Below are 18,559 nucleotides of genomic sequence, written 5' to 3' on the forward strand. Positions count from 1 at the left end.
ATAATGTAAGTGTCACATATACAATAAAAATCAGATCTATCGTGGTGGCACACGCCTTTAATACCAGAACTCGGGAGGCAGAGGCAGGTGGATCACTGTGAGTTCGAGGCCAGCCTGGTCTACAATGCGAGTCCAAGACAGCCAAGGCTAACATAGAGAGACACTGTCTTGAAAAATAAAAACAAAGCAAAACAAAACAAAAAAATAGATCCCTGTGTTAAGAAGATGACAACTTCATAGCTGGAATAAGGTCCAATGCTTGATGTCAGATAGGGCCACAAGGTGGCAGCAGAGAACAAAGCAGGCTTTTTGTTAGGCGTGGTAAGGGTTCAAAGTTCTGTCACCTACTGATAAATAACATAGGTGGAGTTCTTTAGAGGTTGTATTAGTTAACATTCCTCTAACTGTGACCAAATATCAATAAGAAGCAACTTACGGATGGAGAGATTGACTCAGTGTCAGAGTTGAGAGGCTGAACTGGTTGAGGTTAGGCATGGAGGCTTTACAGTAGCACAGTGGTGGCAGTGGCAACTGGAGACTTCTTGCTCACACCTGAGAGGATCAGGAAGCAGAGGCAGGCCAGGAAATGGGTTTAAGCTACAACTCTCAAAGCCTTCCATCAGTGATCCACGTCCTCCTCTGCTGAGGCCCTTTCTCTCAAAAGTTCTGCAACTTCCAGAAACATCACAACCCACTTAGGAACAAGTGTACAAACCCCTGAACGTTTCATAGCAAATGAGCATTTTTGAAACAGATGCGCTTCTCATAACAAAGCCACATCATAGCCGAAGGATTATGAAGCAAAGTCACTTGCCAAGGCTGGTAATGAATCCAGCTGATATGTTTTTCCCCAAGAGTTTTCTAGGCTCACTCAGCTGCATTGTTTGATTTAGACTTTTCTGGGACTAGACACATTACCATACGCATTCGTACCAAGTTTACAAATGCCATGCGAACTTCCTCCTGGATAAGAAGGAACTGAACTAGAAGTCTAGTGGCTAGCTTTAATACAATCTCCCCACTACTCTAGAAGAGGCTCTTCACGGCTAGGACAATGCTCCCACCATGTTTTTTTTTTAATGAGTACTCATAGGCTATGCTTGTAGAGCAAGAATAGCAAATGTACACCAAGCAGAATGCATAGCATCAGTAGAGCAAAGCGGCACTCATAGAGATGGCCCAGCAATGATCAGCCTTAATCCTGGTCACTCTCTTACTACATTTCCAAATTAAGTTGTCCCTGTTCCTCAAGAAAACATTATATATCAATTTTTTTTTTAATTACTGTCATCCAGATAAACAGAAATAGTGCTCATCTTATACCTTTAGGATCTGCACCATGGTACCCTTACAGAAGCATATGGTGCATGGCTTCTGGACCCACCTGGGGACAGAGAGACCTATAGAATCACTCTAAGAATGTGATGTTCAAGTGAGGATACAAGAGATTAAAGTCAGGCAGTTGGTTGTTGGAGAAAAAAAATTGTCCCATGGTAGCCAGTTGGCTTCTTTGTTCCTCTTGTAAAAAGAGATTTACCTTCAAGAAGGAATCTAGTGTCACAGGGTATCTTGTTGTTGTTGTTGTTGTTATAGCTGGATAAGCAGTTGCCTGCTCATGTCCTTTTCCCCTACCTACACAACTCTTACCTGGAAATTGGCTCAGCACTCAGTGCATTGACATCTTCTTCATTAAATCCTAATTTTGGTTATTTGGTGGCTGGAGTTGATTTGAGGTGTGTGGATGTGTGTGTGTGTGTGTGTGTGTGTGTGTGTGTGTGTGTGTGTGTGTGTGTGTGAGAGAGAGAGAGAGAGAGAGAGAGAGAGAGAGAGAGAGAGAGAGAGAGAGAGAGAGGTGGGGGAGACTCTGTAGCCCAAGTGGTCAGGTTGCTTTCTAACTTGCAGCAATCCTCCTGCCTCAGCCTCCAGAGTATTAGAATTGCAGTTGGGAGCCATCATGTCAGGCCTGAAGTCTTCACTTTACAGCTCAACGCACATTGACTCACGACTGGGCTCTACTCTAGTCTACAGAGTCTATTTTATGCTCATCACTATCCCTCTTGTCATTCTGTTCCTGATCAGTTGTTGTATTTTGCTTCACACCATTTTGGGGTATTTAGGCAGTCTCATTTATACCCCAGTTTGACCTTTCTGCCTTGCCCTTCAGCCTCTGGAGTGCTAGGATTCCAAGTGTGCATCACCTGGGGTTGGGGATTTAGCTCAGTGCTAGAGCGCTTGTCTAGCAAGTGCAAGGCCCTGGGTTCGGTCCTCTGCTCTGGGGAAAAAAAAGAAACACAAGTGTGCATCACCACACCTGGTTCCACTACTTCCACTACTGTGTTTTAAACAACTTCCTTTGTATTCATCCTGAGTTAGTCATAATTTCATTGAAAAAGCAATTCAAAGCAGAAGGCCCTGTTTGGCATGTTTTTCATGTATCATGAGGTCTTGTGTGAAAGAGCTCCCCTGCTACCATTCACCATCTAACAGTGTGGCCTTTTTTGTTCTGGTTCTAGTCAGTCTAAATGTACTGACTGGATCTATGCCTGCAACCCTCCCCCATATTTTGAAACTCCTTTGCTCCCTATTTTGTAGGGAAAGGAACCATTTGGACAATTTAATGAAATATGACCTATCACCAACCAGTGACTAGCCATCAATTCACTTCAGTATAAAAGAAAACCCTCTTACCTCTTCTCATCCCACTGGACAGGCAAATGCATCCCTTCTTCACACCAATGAATTGCTCTGAGTGTCTTTGTCTTTTCTCTTCCACAGAGGCATTGTTTACATTGGTAATTTTCCACGTCAGTCCACAGAGAGTATGAAACAGCTACACTATAAGGAAAATAAGTAAGCCAGCCCACCAATATGCCATTCTCCACAGATGGCAAAAGAAGACAAGATTTAGTAAGTCACAGCAAACAGCCACGGTATCAGCCTGGGAGTTCCAGGTCACCTGTCCCTGAATTCCACTGTGTGACACTTCGGGAGCAGATGGTAGTTACAGATACTGGGTTTCGCCACAGCTGAGCAACTTGGGCTACAAATTCAGTGCCTTTATATAGCAAGTAGTTAACCAGCCAATCATTCTCCCACAGGGAGGGAATGTTGGTGCTGCAGTCCTGCTGTGGTGTCATGTCAGTAATTTTCCTTTTCTTCTTCCCAATCCCCATCTAAAGCCTTAGCAGCCACTGCCACATGTTTCCAGGGTTTATGACAACATATTTGGTCTAAATTTCCACTTCCTTTGTTAATACAGCCTTCTTTTCTGAGAGCAGAGACTTGGCTTTACAAGTTAGGATGGGGGCAATGAGAACTTGAATCTTGAGTGTGTCGTCACGTAAGCAGCCTGGGTTTGTAATACATGTGCAAGGTCTCCACGTGGGAAACTTGGCTGTCTTCAAGCAAGCTGAAAGGGCAGAGATGGGAAGGCTATTTTTGCTCATCTGAATGCATAAGAAGAATGTAATGGTTCAAGATCTCAAATTCCCCCTTACACATCTCCATGTCCAAGTTAGCACAAGTGCTTTTTGTTTTAAGGCCCCTGATCTTGAGGTAGGAAAACTTCAATTCATGCATCCAATTCCGTTTTGAATCTGCCTCCTGACCCTGCTTTTCAGTGCAGTCTTCCCCTTTTGTGGCAATCTTTTTACACACTGCCATAGAAGTGCTCTAGATTTTTCAAGGGTCTTTGGCTGATCCCAGACTTTTTATATTTGTGCCTTTAAACTTACTGAATCATAAACTATAGAAAATAGTGAATAAATTGTAAATTTTCAATTTGATGCGTTTTTTTTATAAGATGTAATATCCATTTAGCAGTAATGGCAAACAGCATATTGTTACATCCCACAATCACTTTTCATTCTTGCTTCAGGTTATTGAATGTCTCAGGAATTAACCCTAATCTGACATCTCTCATTATATATTACTTTCCCTTATTTTCCAGCTTCACGTAAAATGGGACCTATAATATATGGTCTCCTGTGAATGCCTTACTTGATTAACACACTTTAGTAAAGTTCATGTATTTTGGATAGTCTTCTGTTTTATTTTACTGAGCAACTATACCACAGTTTATTTACTCACTCTACTATCTATGTGAGGAACTTCGATTTTTTGAGCTATTATGAATAGTGATGCCGTCAACACATGTACATCTGTTCTGGTGCACTTCTGCTGAATTGTTTCCTAGGAATGTACTTGTGTCATAGGTTGTGAAAAAAAATTATACACGTAAGGTATTTATGACACATATAGTCATAAAATGTGTGTATATTGTATATGTATAGTATATATAGATAGTATATGCTAATTCTGGTTACTTGGTGTCTTTACAAAGATATGTTTTCAGTAGTTTTTATCTTATCTATTAAAATGTAAAAGCAAATACAATACAATATAGCTTTAATTTAACTTTCCCTAACTTTACAAATGAGAAACCTTTCACTTGTTCATTATTTATTTCTACTATTCATTTATATTCAGACTTGCTTGTTGCCAATTTTATATGGCATTTTCTTTTTTTCTTCTATGGGTATATAAAAATTTTTATGTGTTCTGAATAAAAATTTTTGTTGGATATACATATTCAAATTGATAGTTCTTTTTTCTTAATGAAAAGAGGTCTTAAGTTTTTAATACTGTTCCTTTTTGTTGGTGGTGCTTTTTATTCCATTTGGTGTTTCCTGTTAAAGAAACTGTTTCCTCCCACAAAGTCAGTAAGACGTTACCTATTGGGGATGAAAAGTTATGCCTACTTGCAGAGGCCAGAAGACAGGCTCAGCTGTCAGTCCTCTGGTAGTGTCCACCACCTTTTTTGGACACAAGAAGCTCTCTCTAGTCTGGAAGTCACTGAGTAAGCAAGAATAACTGTACAGTGAGCCCCAGAGTTCCACCTGTCTCTGTCTCCCCTGCTGGAATTACAGGCATGTGCCACCATGCCACTATGCCACTATGCCTGGCTTTTACAAGTGGGTTCTGTGAATCAACCTGTGGCCCTTGCAAGCATTTAACAAACTGAGTTAGTTCCTTGGGCCTCTTCATGTCTCCTTTTGAATTATTTTTAAACATAAATGCATCATAACCTTTTCTGGTTTTTAGAAGTTGACCATTCATATAAAAGTGATATATACTGAGGAAAGAATGTGTCTATATCTACTTTTGCATTTTATGTGCTTTCTGAACAATTAGTGTCTGCATACTATTTCAATAATCTCTATAGTCTTCCATTAGTTTATTTTAACATACATTAATTATACAAAATAATATACTGGGCAATATATTTTATTATGATATCTCCACATATGAGTAGACTGTATTTTGATCATGTTATTCCTTATACATTCCTAATATTAGTTTCTAATAATAGCCTTCTTTTTTCTTTTAAATTCTACATATGAGAGAAAACACATAGGGCTTATATTTATGAGACTGGCCTATTTCAATAATTATGATAATATTCAGTTTTATTCAGTTTCCTGCTCGTGTTATAATTTTGTGGGTTTTGGTTGAATAAAAGTTCCCTCCTCTCTCTTCTCTCTCTCTCTCTCTCTCTCTCTCTCTCTCTCTCTCTCTCTGTGTGTGTGTGTGTGTGTGTGTGTGTGTGTGTATGTGTGTCGTTTGTGTGTGTGTGTGTGTGTGTGTGTGTGTGTGTGTGAGAGAGAGAGAGAGAGAGAGAGAGAGAGAGAGAGAGAGAGAGAGAGAGAAGCAGGCAGAGCAAGAGACACAGAGAGAGACACACACAGAGAGGTTTTCCTTATTTAATCATCTTTAACAAGTACATGGGCTGTTTCACAGCTTGGCTGTTGGGAAAAAATGCCACATTAAGCATGATTATGCAGGTATTTATATTGTATGCTGCTTTTGACTTGTTTAAGTGTATACTCAGGAATGGTAAAGCAGTAGAATTTCCCTTTAAGTCTTTTGAGAACAGCCATATTGATTGAAATAGTAGCTGCACATAGTTTACCCTTCCACCATCAAAGTACAAAAGCCCTCTTTTCCTGTTTTTTTCACCAGCAGTTATAGGTTTCTCTGATTAGATTGAGATGGACTACTTATATAGTTTTGCTTTGTATGTTCCTGATGGCTATGGATGTTGAACCTTTTTAATGTAATTTTTTTAGTAATTTAGAAATTTTCCATTTCATTTATTTTATTGATGAGAGTGTTTGATTTGGGATGTCAGCTCTTTACATCCAGGCCTCGAATCAGGGCAAGAGTAAGAGCTGCCTTTGAGCTGATCCTGCCATATAAGCTCATAGGACCCAAAGTCCACTTGTACCAGAGTGTGAGTGGAGGTGGGAAATTCCTGAACAGTGGTGGGAGTATAGTTCCACCAAAAATCTGTGGGATGCCAAGAACATAGAAAGCACTCTAACCAGAGCTGTCTTTGTGTCAAGTGTAGGAAGGTGGGGTCATGGACACCATATGATCCTGTACATCCTACCTTGCTAATCTCTATGTCCTATTCTTACAGATAGCTGGTCCAGCTTCTCCTGCCAGAGGGCACAGGGTCATAGTTCTCATATTGTATGGTTCACAGTTCCTCCCACATTGTCTTATGTCCCGGGATCTGTGTTCAGGTTGTTACTAGTTTCCGGAGCCCACACTGGTTCTTGAGGTTATCACTTGCTTAGACCATGGAGATATACAAATGTAAGAGCTTTTGCTCGCGATAGATGAAAAAATCTGAATGTAAAGCCTCTGGTAAAACGATTTACACTATAGAGCCAATGGGCAAAGTAGAAGGGGTAAGTGACGTACTTGCTCTACAGATCATAGTACACATGTCTTAAACTATATTTTTGGCTTGAGTTTTAATCTTGGAACAATTTGTGGAGAACAGATGCCTTTGTAATAGTAAGTCTTCTTCCTTTGGGGAGTGGTCCTTCACTCAGTCTTAGTAGCTGAGTTTGCATAATAAACTTGGAAGATGGGGAGATCAAAGAGAAAACTATCATAAAAGATTTTGCATATCTTCCATAATATGTTATCCAGAATGTCTGGCACACAGTAAAAATCACTAGCCGTATATAGCACAAAAATTGTGATCCACAATTTAAAAAAAGAGAAATAGAAGCCAGTGAAAATTAATGAAGAATGACACTGGTGTTGGAATCAGTGCTAGTATTACAGAAGAAATGACCTACATTAAGTTAATGCTGCCAGAATATTATATCTAAAATGTTTTCCCAAGTGCATATAGATAATAAGATTTAATTGTTATGGGACTATACTTCAGTAGTAGAACATTTGCCTGGCATGTGTAAGGTTCTAGCCTTGGTTCCAAGCACTACGAAAAAAAGGGCCTGGTAAGTTTCAAGGATCAAAACCCCAAATTATGGCATCCTGTCATGTGTAATTAAATTAATAATAATTTTGGAAGTGAGTGGAGCAAAAGAAAAAGCAAATTGGAAGATAATCTAAGCTAAATATTTCAAATGGTAAGCTGGTGTTCTTAAAACAATAAATTTAGTATATGTTTCCATGTCTGTATTCCATGACATCAAATGGATAGATTGAAATCAGACGCATGAATTGGCAATTTCTGATTTTGATTTAAAAAAAAACACATCAAGCTTCTGAGCCTCTCTTCCTGACATACATCCTACAGAAAAGTTAGTTAACATACACCAGGCCAGCACTGAACTCACCAGGCGACCATATGGAACAGAATATTTATGTGTGCAAATCTTCCTGGTTTCATTATTGAGCTGTATTTTGACTAATGTATAATAATGTTAAAGTAGCTCAATAATTTGTTCTAAATTTACCAAGTGATATAATTTTCATGATAAATTAGTTAGACTGATTCTAGCAATTCAACATATTGCTCTGTGCATATTTACTTTAAATTCCCATCCTCCCTTTCCTCGCCCAGAAATCAATAGTACACATCTTGTCTCAATATGTATAAATATGGATTTATACTATATATACTATATGTAACCTCTTGTGTCTTTCTTGTCTCATTGTATATATATTTTTAGATTTCATGTATTTTTATGCCCATTAGTGTTTATCCAAATGTATCATGTGATTGTAGTTCTATTGGAGGCCAGAAGGGGGCGGTATAGCACCTGAGACTGGAGTCACAGGTGGTGGTGAAGTGCTGGCAATTTCAGTCTTTGGGAAGAAGAGCCCTAACAGTATGTAATACCAGACTGCTTTTCATATTCCTATTACCCATTTATATATCTTCTTTGAAGAAATCTCTTTAAATCTGTTTTTATTTGTTCGTTTGGTTGGTTGGTTTTCTGAGACAGGCTTTCTCTGTGTAGCCCTGGCTGTCCTGGACTCACTTTGTAGACCAGGCTGGCCTCAAACTCACAGCGATCTGCCTGCCTCTGCCTCCTGAGTGCTGGGATTAAAGGCGTGTGCCACCACGGCCTGGCTCCCTATTCAAATCTTTTGTTCATCTTTATCTGTTATGGTATTAGTTCCTTCATTGTTGTGTTTTAAGAGTTGTTATTCTGGATATAAACCCTAAGCCATATGCATAATTAATAAGCATTTCTTCCTGTTTTGTGAATTGTACCTTTACCTTCTTTATAGAGAAAAATGATATTTTCCCTTAATTTTCATGAAATCCACACTTCATATTTCGTTGATGCTCAGGGATATACAACACCTTTAAAATGGTTATTGGCCATTTGCATTTCTCTCTCTTTTTTTTCTCTTTTGAAAATTGTTCACTTTGCCAGGGAAGGTGGCACACGACTGTAATCACAGCATTCATGAGGCAGAGGCAGGGTGATCTCTGTGAGTTCAAGGCCATCATGATTTACAGGGAGAGTCTGGAACACTCAAGTCTACACAGAGGAAGGAAGGAAGGAAGGAAGGAAGGAAGGAAGGAAGGAAGGAAGGAAGGAAGGTAGGAAGGGAGGGAGGGAAGGAGAGAGGGAAGGAAGAAGGAAGAACGGAAGAATTCCTTGTCTAAATGTAGCTGTGTATTCTACATAGCTTCCTTTGCTGTGCAGATACTTTTTATTTCCATGTAGTCTTATCTGTTAATAATTGGGGTTAATACCTGTCCTATTAGTCTATTTTAAATGCTCTTGCTGGGCTGGAGAGATGGCTCAGTGGTTAATAGCATTCAATGCTCTTGCAGAGAATCTAGGTAGAATTCTCACATCGAATACAATGAATAAATCTAATTTAAAAATTAAAAATAAATAAATAAATAAATGTTCTTGCCTATTCCAGTATCTATAAGGGTATGCTCCAAGTTTTCTTCTATAACTTTTAGTGCTTCAGGTTTTCAATTAAGGTATTTGATACATATTTAGTTGGTTTTTTTTAAGGTGGTGAAAGATAAGAATCAATTTTATTCATCTGAGGGTGGAATTCCAGTTTTACCAGCACCACTTGTTGAATAGGCTATTGTTTGTCCAGTGCATATTTTTGCCTCCTTTGTCAAAGTTAAGTAGGCATGGCTTTGTCACTTTCTTATCATCGCTCTCTATTCTATTCCATTGGCCTACCCATATTTTTTATGTTGATACCATGCTGCTTATTACTATAGCTCTATAGTATAATTTGAGACCAGGTACTGTAATTAAAACTACTTTGAAAAACCACCTTACTGCAATCAGAATTGCTGTCACCTGGCAACAAATGTTGGAGAGGATATGGAAAGAAATGCAAATTAATACACACATTGTAGAAATGTTTGATATCTCACAAAAACTTAAAAATAGAACTACCAAAAAAAAATAGAACTGCCATATGATCCAACTAATTCACTTCTGGGCATATGCCCAAAGAATACATACCTTACTGTAGAGAGATTCAGACCCATCCAATGTTTATTGCTGCTCTATTCTCTAGAGCAAAGAAAAGGAATCAATAGACGGATGGATACTGAAAAATTGGTCTGAATAAAAAATGGAACACCATTCAGCTTTAAAGAAAAATGAAATTAAAAACTTGACAGGAACATGAATGGATTTGGCATGTGTATAAAGTGAGGTCACATACTCTCAGAATAAAAAGACTGTATCTTCTCCCTCTGGCCAATAATATATGTAATAATATAATATAATAAATAAACATGCATGCGGATACAGTATAATGTACAGAAAAGATAACAAGGAAGGGTAAATCTTAGGGGATGAAAACAGGGAATGGATATGAGTTATGAAAGAGGCTATAAAGCTCATTGTTTTTCTAGCTGTAATTCTGCCATGGAATTTTGTTTGCATTTTTTGGTAGTGGGAAAGCATATAAAATAAATTAAATATATAGAAATTGATTTAGATGTAGAGACTTTGGGTCTGACTAAATTTCATGTATGATTTTTATTTACAAGGTGTTTTACAATAAAGTATATAGATTTTAATTAAAATTTCTCATGAAATTCAATTTAACTACTTTGCTTGGCTATGCTTTTATGCTTATTTTTGAGAATGTCATACATGATTTGTATTGGCATTATTAGCACTCTTCCTCTCCCCATTCTAGATCCTATCATGTATCTTTTATGTCCTCTCAAATTCATGATCACTTCTCCTGTAATTATTATTGATATATATATGTGTATATACATATGTAATCATCTACTATATACTTCCTATTGTTGCTCTTATGTACTTGTGTTTAGGGTTAACCACTTGGTACTTATCACTGGAGAAGACTGGATATGCTTTTGATATCATATCTTAAGAAATCGTCATCTAACCTCAGGTCATAACATTTTATCTTATCCATATGATTATTGAAAAGGATTATGGTTTTAGTTAATATGTCTTCACAAATATTTGATTTGGAGTAAATTTTATATGCTGTGAGATACAATTCTAAATTTATTATTTTCACAAAATAACCAAACATAATATCCAAATAAATATCATCTATCAAAAATATGGTTTTCTGTGGTCTTGGTGCCATGATTAACAGTCCTGTGGCAATAAATGCAAAAAATCAAGAAAGTTTTCCTTTGTTCTCAGTTTGTGAGAACTTGTGAGTTTATTTCAAGCTGATTGGTCTTTTAAATACTTTTTCTTGATCTATTGAGTTGATGCAGTTTTATTTTATTTTATTAACATGGTGTGTTACTTGATTGATATCCAGATGTTAAAGCTTACATTCCTCAAATAGTCTATGGTGTGTTTAATTCTTTTTATATATTGCTAGGTTTGGTTGATTGGCATATTTTGGTGCTGTTTCTATTTATAGTCATAAAAATATTGTGATTAATTCTGGCCTCACACATGAATTGAAATTGCTTCCTACATTTTTCAATTTTGAGATTTTTTTCCCTCCATTTATTTATTTAATCACTTTGCATCCTGATCCCATCTCCTCCCTCCTCTCTTTCCATTTCTTTTTCTCCTTCCTTGCAGAGAAGAGGAGGCCCCCAATTGGTACTAATCTACCCTGATACCTCAAGTCACTGCAGGACTAAGCACATCCTCTCCCACCTTGGAATGGCAAAGCAGCCCAGCTAGGGAGGTAACAGATTTCATAGACAGTCCCTACTCTCATATGTGCAGCTCTTTGGTTGGTGGTTCACTCTCTGTGAGTCCATGTTGGGCCAGGTTAGATTACTTCTTGTGGTATCCTTGACCCCTCTGCTCCCTCTATCCTTCCTCTCACTCCCCGAGCTAGCCCATTGCTTGGCTTTGGGTCACTGCATCTGTTTCCATCAGCTGCCAGATGAAGCCTCTCAGAAGACAGTTATGCTACACACCTGTCTGTAAGCATAGCAGAGTATCATTAATAATGACAGGGGTTAGATTTCTCCCATGGGGTGGGTCTCAAGCTGGCCAGCCACTAATTTGTCATTCCCTCAATCTCGGTTCCATCTTTGCCCCTATGCTTCCTTCTAGGCAAGACACACTTTGGGTCAAAGGTTTTATGTGCGGGTTGGTGTCCCCCTCCCTCTGCTAGGAGTCCCACCTGGATACAAGAGGTGCCTACTTTATGCTCCTTAACACATGTTGCTTGGAGTCTCATCTAGGGTTACCCCCATAGACTCCCCGGAGCCTCTCTTGTCCCAGAGATCCCCCAAATTTCTGTTCTCTCTCCCAGTACTTCTCACCTGCCTCCTCCTCTCTCCACTCACCTGATCCCCACTCCCTTTATCCTCATCACACCATCTCCCACCCAGATCCCTCTGCTTCAGGTGTCTATTGTATTTCCTGTTCTGAGTGAGATTCAAGCATCTTCCCTTGGGCTTTCCTTGGCTTCTTTGGGTCTGTGGGTTGTAGTATGGTTATCCTATAATATATGGCTAATATCCACTTCTGAGTGAGTATGTACCGTGCATGTCTTTCTGGATCTGAGTTACCTCACTCAGTATGATTGTTTCAAGTTCCATCCATTTGCCTGCAAATTTCAAGATTTTCTTATTTTTAATAGCTGAGTAGTATCCCATTGTGTAAATGCACCATAGTTTCTTTATCCATTCTTCAGTTAAGGGGCATCTAGGTTGTTTCCAGTTTCTGGCTATTACAAATAAGGCTGCAACTAACATAGTTGAGCAAGAGAATTTTTTGAACAAAAGTTTATTCATTGTTTTTTAAAATATTAAATCATACCAGCTATTAAGAGCTTTGTAGGGATTTTTAAATCACTAATTCTGTCTCTTCACTTTTTATAGATTTTTCTCTTATCAAGTTATAATTAGAGCGTTATTTGTAGAAAGTTTCCAAATTCATATTGTATAATTATTTTGTTGTCATATAATTATTTTAAAAGTTCTCCTTTATTATAGAAATGCCCATGCTTATTCATATTACTAGTTTGAATCTTCACTGTTTGTCTTTTTTCATAGCTAGTATAGGGAAATTATTTTCAGTTTTGTTAAATTTTTCAATCAGGTTTACACTCGCTAATTTTTACTCTTGTTTTTTATCTATTTTATTTATTCACATTTTAATGTTTATTCCTTTCTGATGCTTGTTTTGGATTTAGTGGGCTTTTTCTACTCAGTTAATTTTATTCATAACCATTACAACAAATATAAAATGCAAACTTAAACATTACAAATACAGCTACATTTGAATAGTTAAAATATTTATTCAAAATATTAAAAATATTTATTTAATGAGGTTGTATGGGTGCATTGCATACTAACATATGATTGTTAACGTCACTAGACCACTGTTAACTGCCTATTCACAACTACTAGACAATGCAGGATAAATTTTGCATTGAAGTTTTTGTGGGTCAGTTGGTGTTCCCCTCCCTCCCCTAAGAGTCCTGTCTAGTTAGAGGGTGTCCTCTTTAGTCTCCATGACTCCTGCTACTTAGAATCTCAACTAGAGTCACCTCATACCCTCCCAAAGGCCTACTCTGTCCTAGGTCTCCAGCTTGTCAGAAAGATGTATTTGCCCATGGTTTCTTTTGAAATTTTAGTATGTTTACTCTGCACTATATGGATAAAATCCACTCAAGTGAGTACATGCCGTATGTGTTTCTGGGTTTGAGTTATCTCACTCAGGATGATGATCTTTTCTAGTATCGTCCATTTGCCTGAAAATTTCAAGATTTCCTTGTTTTTAATAGCTGAGTAGTATTCCATAATGTAAATGCACCACATTTTCTTTATCCATTCTTCAGCTGAGGGATGTCTAGGTTGTTTCCAGGTTCTGGCTATTATGAATAAGGCTGCTTGAACAGGGTTGAGCAAATGTGCAGAGATAAAGACATAAGCAGAGATTGAGGGAATGCCCAACTAATAACCTGGCCAAACTTGAGACCCACTCTATGGGAGAGAGCCAACTCCTGACACTATCAACAATATTCCGCTATGCTTGCAGACAGGAGCCTAGCATACCTGTCCTCTGAGAGGCTTCACTCAGCAGTGGATCAAAACAGATGCTAACACTCACAGCCAAACGTTGGGCAATGAATAGGGAGTATTGTGCAAAAGTGGGTGGAAGGATAAAAGACCTGGAGGAGATAGGAGCATCACAAGAAAACCAACAAATCTAACTAACCAAGACCTATGCATGGACTAGACCTAGGCCCCCTACACAGATGAAGCTCAGGCCTCATGTGGGTCCCCTAGTAAGGAGACAGGGCCTGTCTTTGACATGGACTCTGTTGCCTGCTTTTTGATTACTCCTCCCTCATGTGTGCACTCAGTCCTGATGTGATTTGATGAGCAGGAGTGGGTTAGTAAGTGGGTGGCTCCCCTTTTATGAGAGGTAATGGAGGGGACGGGGAGAAGAGAGAGGGAGAGAGCAAAATCACTATTGAAAATAATGACAGAACTAATACTGTAACAAAAGATGTCAAATCATAGATTCAACGTATGCTGCAAACCTTAAGCAGAATGTATAAAATATAAAAGGCATATTAGAACAAATATGTGGAAAAGCCCCCACACAACATTTAGATAGAGCCTAGGTGGGTTAATTGGTTAAAGTGGATGTCCAAAATCAGAAACAATTACCACATAAAGGCCTTGAAAACAATGGAAACGTTTAATAAGACTAAATATTCCAGTTTACTTTCAGAATCTTGGTAAAAAGAGTCTATCTGACTAGTGATGACACCCAAAACAGTTCAGAGAAGAGAAACCCTGCAGAACTGAGACTTTTACATTTGGAGCAGGAGAACTGCTCAGGTGTTTTAGAAGCTTCTCAAAGGAATATTATTTCAGAGCTGCAATCAAATATAATAATAATTGTCCTTTATATTTGGAGAATAGAGAAACTATAAAGTGGATCACTTATCTCTATGGAATCTACAAAGCCCTGTGTTTTATTAGGGTGTTGGAGGGATGTAAGAATTGGAAAGTTGCAATCATTTGTTTATGTCTATCTTAGACTTTCTGTCTTCATTTATTGCCTTCAGTATGTTTATCCAAACAAACAAACAAACAAACAGAAAACCAGTTTACTAGACAAGGGTGCAGGAAGAAAGAGGAAGAGGGAGCAAGGAGAGGAAAGGGGATTTATTACAAGGAAATGGAATGGAACATATGATTATGAGGGCCAGCTAAATAAATTCAAAAATCTGTGGGACAGGCAGGAAGCAAGGGAGGATCACATGCAGAAAGGAGCTCCATGGACAGGGGATGGTGACGTCACCCAGCTATGGTGAAGGACCAACAACTTTCAATCTAGTTTTTCTTTGGAGTCCAACTTGAGAAATGCTAAAAGCCTTTGAAGGTTTCTACTGATTGATTAACTCATGTCTATCTACCAAGATAACCTATCTTATTTAAAGTCATCTTATTAGACATTTTGACAAGATCTGCATATTTTTAAAGGAACAGCCATATTAATGCTTGACTTAGGAACTAAGGAAGGTATGTATAAGCCAAAACAATGGCCGCTGCGCTCTCTTCTATGCGGTACTTTAACTTATCCAAATTGAAACATTGTGAAGTGTCCATACTTTTGAAATGTGATTAATAAAACAGAAATAAATATGGCAATATCCATGACCAAAACAAGAGCAATATAGATCATGTATATAATTAGGGATTTATTTTATGCTAACAGAGCCATTTTCAGACTTAGATACTGGTCACTACACTAAATATATTCTTCACAACAGCTGTTTCTGAAATGGAGTGTGGGCTAAGGTAAAGGAAACCACAATCCATTCCCTTCGCCATAAAATATAATTTCAATTTATATATGTATAATATGTATATATATGCACATATAAAAATCTTTTCTCAAGTTTGATATTTCCTTCCCATGAATATATAAATAGGAACAACTACATATAAAATACTTATTACAATGAAGTTGAAGACATGATTGTGGGGGTTATGTGTCTGTTATAAATATAGATGCAGTTTTTAAAATTTTCTTTAAATACATTTTCTTACACAGTGGTGGATGATTAAGAATGTTTGCAAACCTCCTCATAGAAAAGCTCGCTCACCATATGGCCTTCCCACTACACTTGTTATTTTAGAAGATGGAAAGTAGGAAGAGGAAGTAAAGGCTGATGACTTAGCCACCAGTCTCCCCTCAGCGTGAATTGCCACCATTTCACACAGCAGGTGAAATTAAGCCCACTTATGCTTCAACATACTGTCCTTCCCTTAGCACATGGTCGATAATGATAGACTGGGTGTTAATGTTGGTATCCCACACAGATTGTCTGTGAATAGCCCTGCTAAATGCTTCTGCTTCCCCCAAAAGATAATGTTCCCCCTAGAACAAATGGTCTTAGTTGTCATAGAAACAACATCTTCTGGCTGATGTCAGTCTACTATAGCAACAAATTCATTCACAGAAACAAAGTTGAAGCTACTAACCCAGCTACTTACACCCAGCTCAATTCAATGCATAATAAGTATATGGAAAGAAGCAGGAGAATAAAGGCAGATACTAATACAGACAGGTAGAGTATTATAAGTAAAGAAAAGCATTAGAGGGCAAAGATGTTGAAAACAGTAGCTTACGGCTTCAGTGTGTGGTGGTGTAAAACTTCTAATCCTCTTCAAATAGACATGCTGTTAGCCATCTCTTCCCATAGAAACATTAAGATTTCTACTAGAAAACAAGATAAGACGTATGCAAGAAGGAGAAGCAAATTGTTAGATATTTCCACTTCTCTCCAACACTGAGCATAATTTTATGAATATAATAATCAATCATCAGAATGACAAATAACTCAGGCTGGCATCACATTCAAGGATGGAACCATAAACTCACAAAAATGGGTTCACTTAGGAGCTTTGATTTTCTAATGCTGGAGTTTAATAGTTCTAATTAGTTTTTACTTCTTTTATCATTTTCCAGTTATAAGACAAAACAATACAGATCATTACAGAAAATATATTCTTATCCAGTTCACAAAGTTAACATCTTCCTCATATAGAAATCTTCTCTTTAATACTCTGCTTTGGAGGAGAATCTTAAGGCATATCCAACATTCTTTTGTTTGTTTGTTTGTTTTGTTTTGTTTTCTGAAACAGGGTGTAGCCTTTGGCTATCCTGGACTCGCTTCATAGACCAGGCTGACCTCGAACTCACAGCGATCTGCCTGCCTTTGCTTCCCGAGTGCTGGGATTAAAGACCACTATGCCTGGCCCAAAATTCTTTTATTTTATTTTATTAATTTATTCATATTACATCTCAATGGTTACCCCCTCCCTTGTATCCTCCCATTCCTCCCTCCCTCCCATTTTCCCCTTACTTCCCTCCCCTATGACTGTGACTGAGGGGGACCTCCTCCCCCTGTATATGCTCATAGGATATCAAGTCTCTTCTTGGTAACCTGCTATCCTTCCTCTGAGTGCCCCTAGGTCTCCCCATCCAGGGGACGTGGTCAAATATGAGGCACCAGAGTACGTGTGAAAGTCAGACCCAAAAATTCTTACAACAAAATGCTATATATACATTCATGAATGTCTAATTGTAATTATGAAGTGTCACTGGTGTTGTTAGAAGCTGAAATTAAAGAAAAATAGAAACTGACAAACCTATAAATCTGATTGTCTCTTATAGAAGACACTTGAGATGTGTGCTCAAAAGAACCTCAAGGTGTGGGTGGGTGGGAAATGTAATAACTGTGGTTAAATTGAAACAACATTAATAAAAGTTCCAAAAGTTTAGGAAAAGACAAACTAAGCAATGGGATGCACTGCCAGGGTGAAAGAGTGTAGGTGAGTGTTCAAACAAATTTACCTGATAATATTAGGAGAGGGAAAAAAAAATTCCTGACAATCTGTTCTGTGTCCTAAACCCTATCAAGAGATGAACTTGATCCTACCATTCATCAGAAAAAATAAACATAAATTCATAAATGCTAATATCCTGTAATAGGATTGTCAACATAGGCAAATCAAATCTTTCATGTGTTAAAATAGTCTATAGAACTTCAGCCATCTCAAAACTGAAACTAGCATATTTTTTTTAACAAATTGTATCTTGCAGAAACAGGAAGGTTAGAAGATAGAGCCAAAGAAGTCCAAGTCATTGATGAAGAACTGTAGATAAGGCCCTTGATGAATTTCACTTCATACTGAAGTTATTGGTGACTAGTATTGCTTGAACTATATCACACAAAGAAACACACAAGTGAGAAAGACTAAAGTGATTGATAGAGCTCTTAAACTTCAGTGAGAAAGCAAAGAAGGTAATAAGGAAGTACCCAATAAGTAAGTATAAAAATAGACAAATCATTGAATAATCAATTAAATGAAATGGCGAGGAAGAAATAGATTCCCATTGCAATGCCTCCCTTCACCTGTCATTTAACACAATTGCTCTCAAGAAGCAAAAAATAATAAAGCACACTGTGGGCCAGGGGCTGAGGAACAGGCAGTTACAGTTATTTGCTCACGATCACACAATTGGGACTGAGGGCCTCTAGAACATTTCAGGTCTGTCTTACCTACATAGCAGTCATGGGTGCTGTTTCTACCACTCAATCTAGATGGAGATTTGCTCTCTTTGACTCTTCCAATTACTACTAAACTTACGTAAAGACCAAAGAATATTGCTGTGTAGCTAAATGGTATCAAAGTCTCACTGTATTTTTCTCCACAAATGGGATCCTTAGTATATGCCATCGTACCATTGGCCTTTTCTCATGTGATATTTTTGCTGCCAGTACATATAATCCAATCTCATTT

The sequence above is a fragment of the Acomys russatus genome, chromosome X (genome assembly GCF_903995435.1).
Source record: "Acomys russatus chromosome X, mAcoRus1.1, whole genome shotgun sequence".
Taxonomy (NCBI): domain Eukaryota; kingdom Metazoa; phylum Chordata; class Mammalia; order Rodentia; family Muridae; genus Acomys; species Acomys russatus.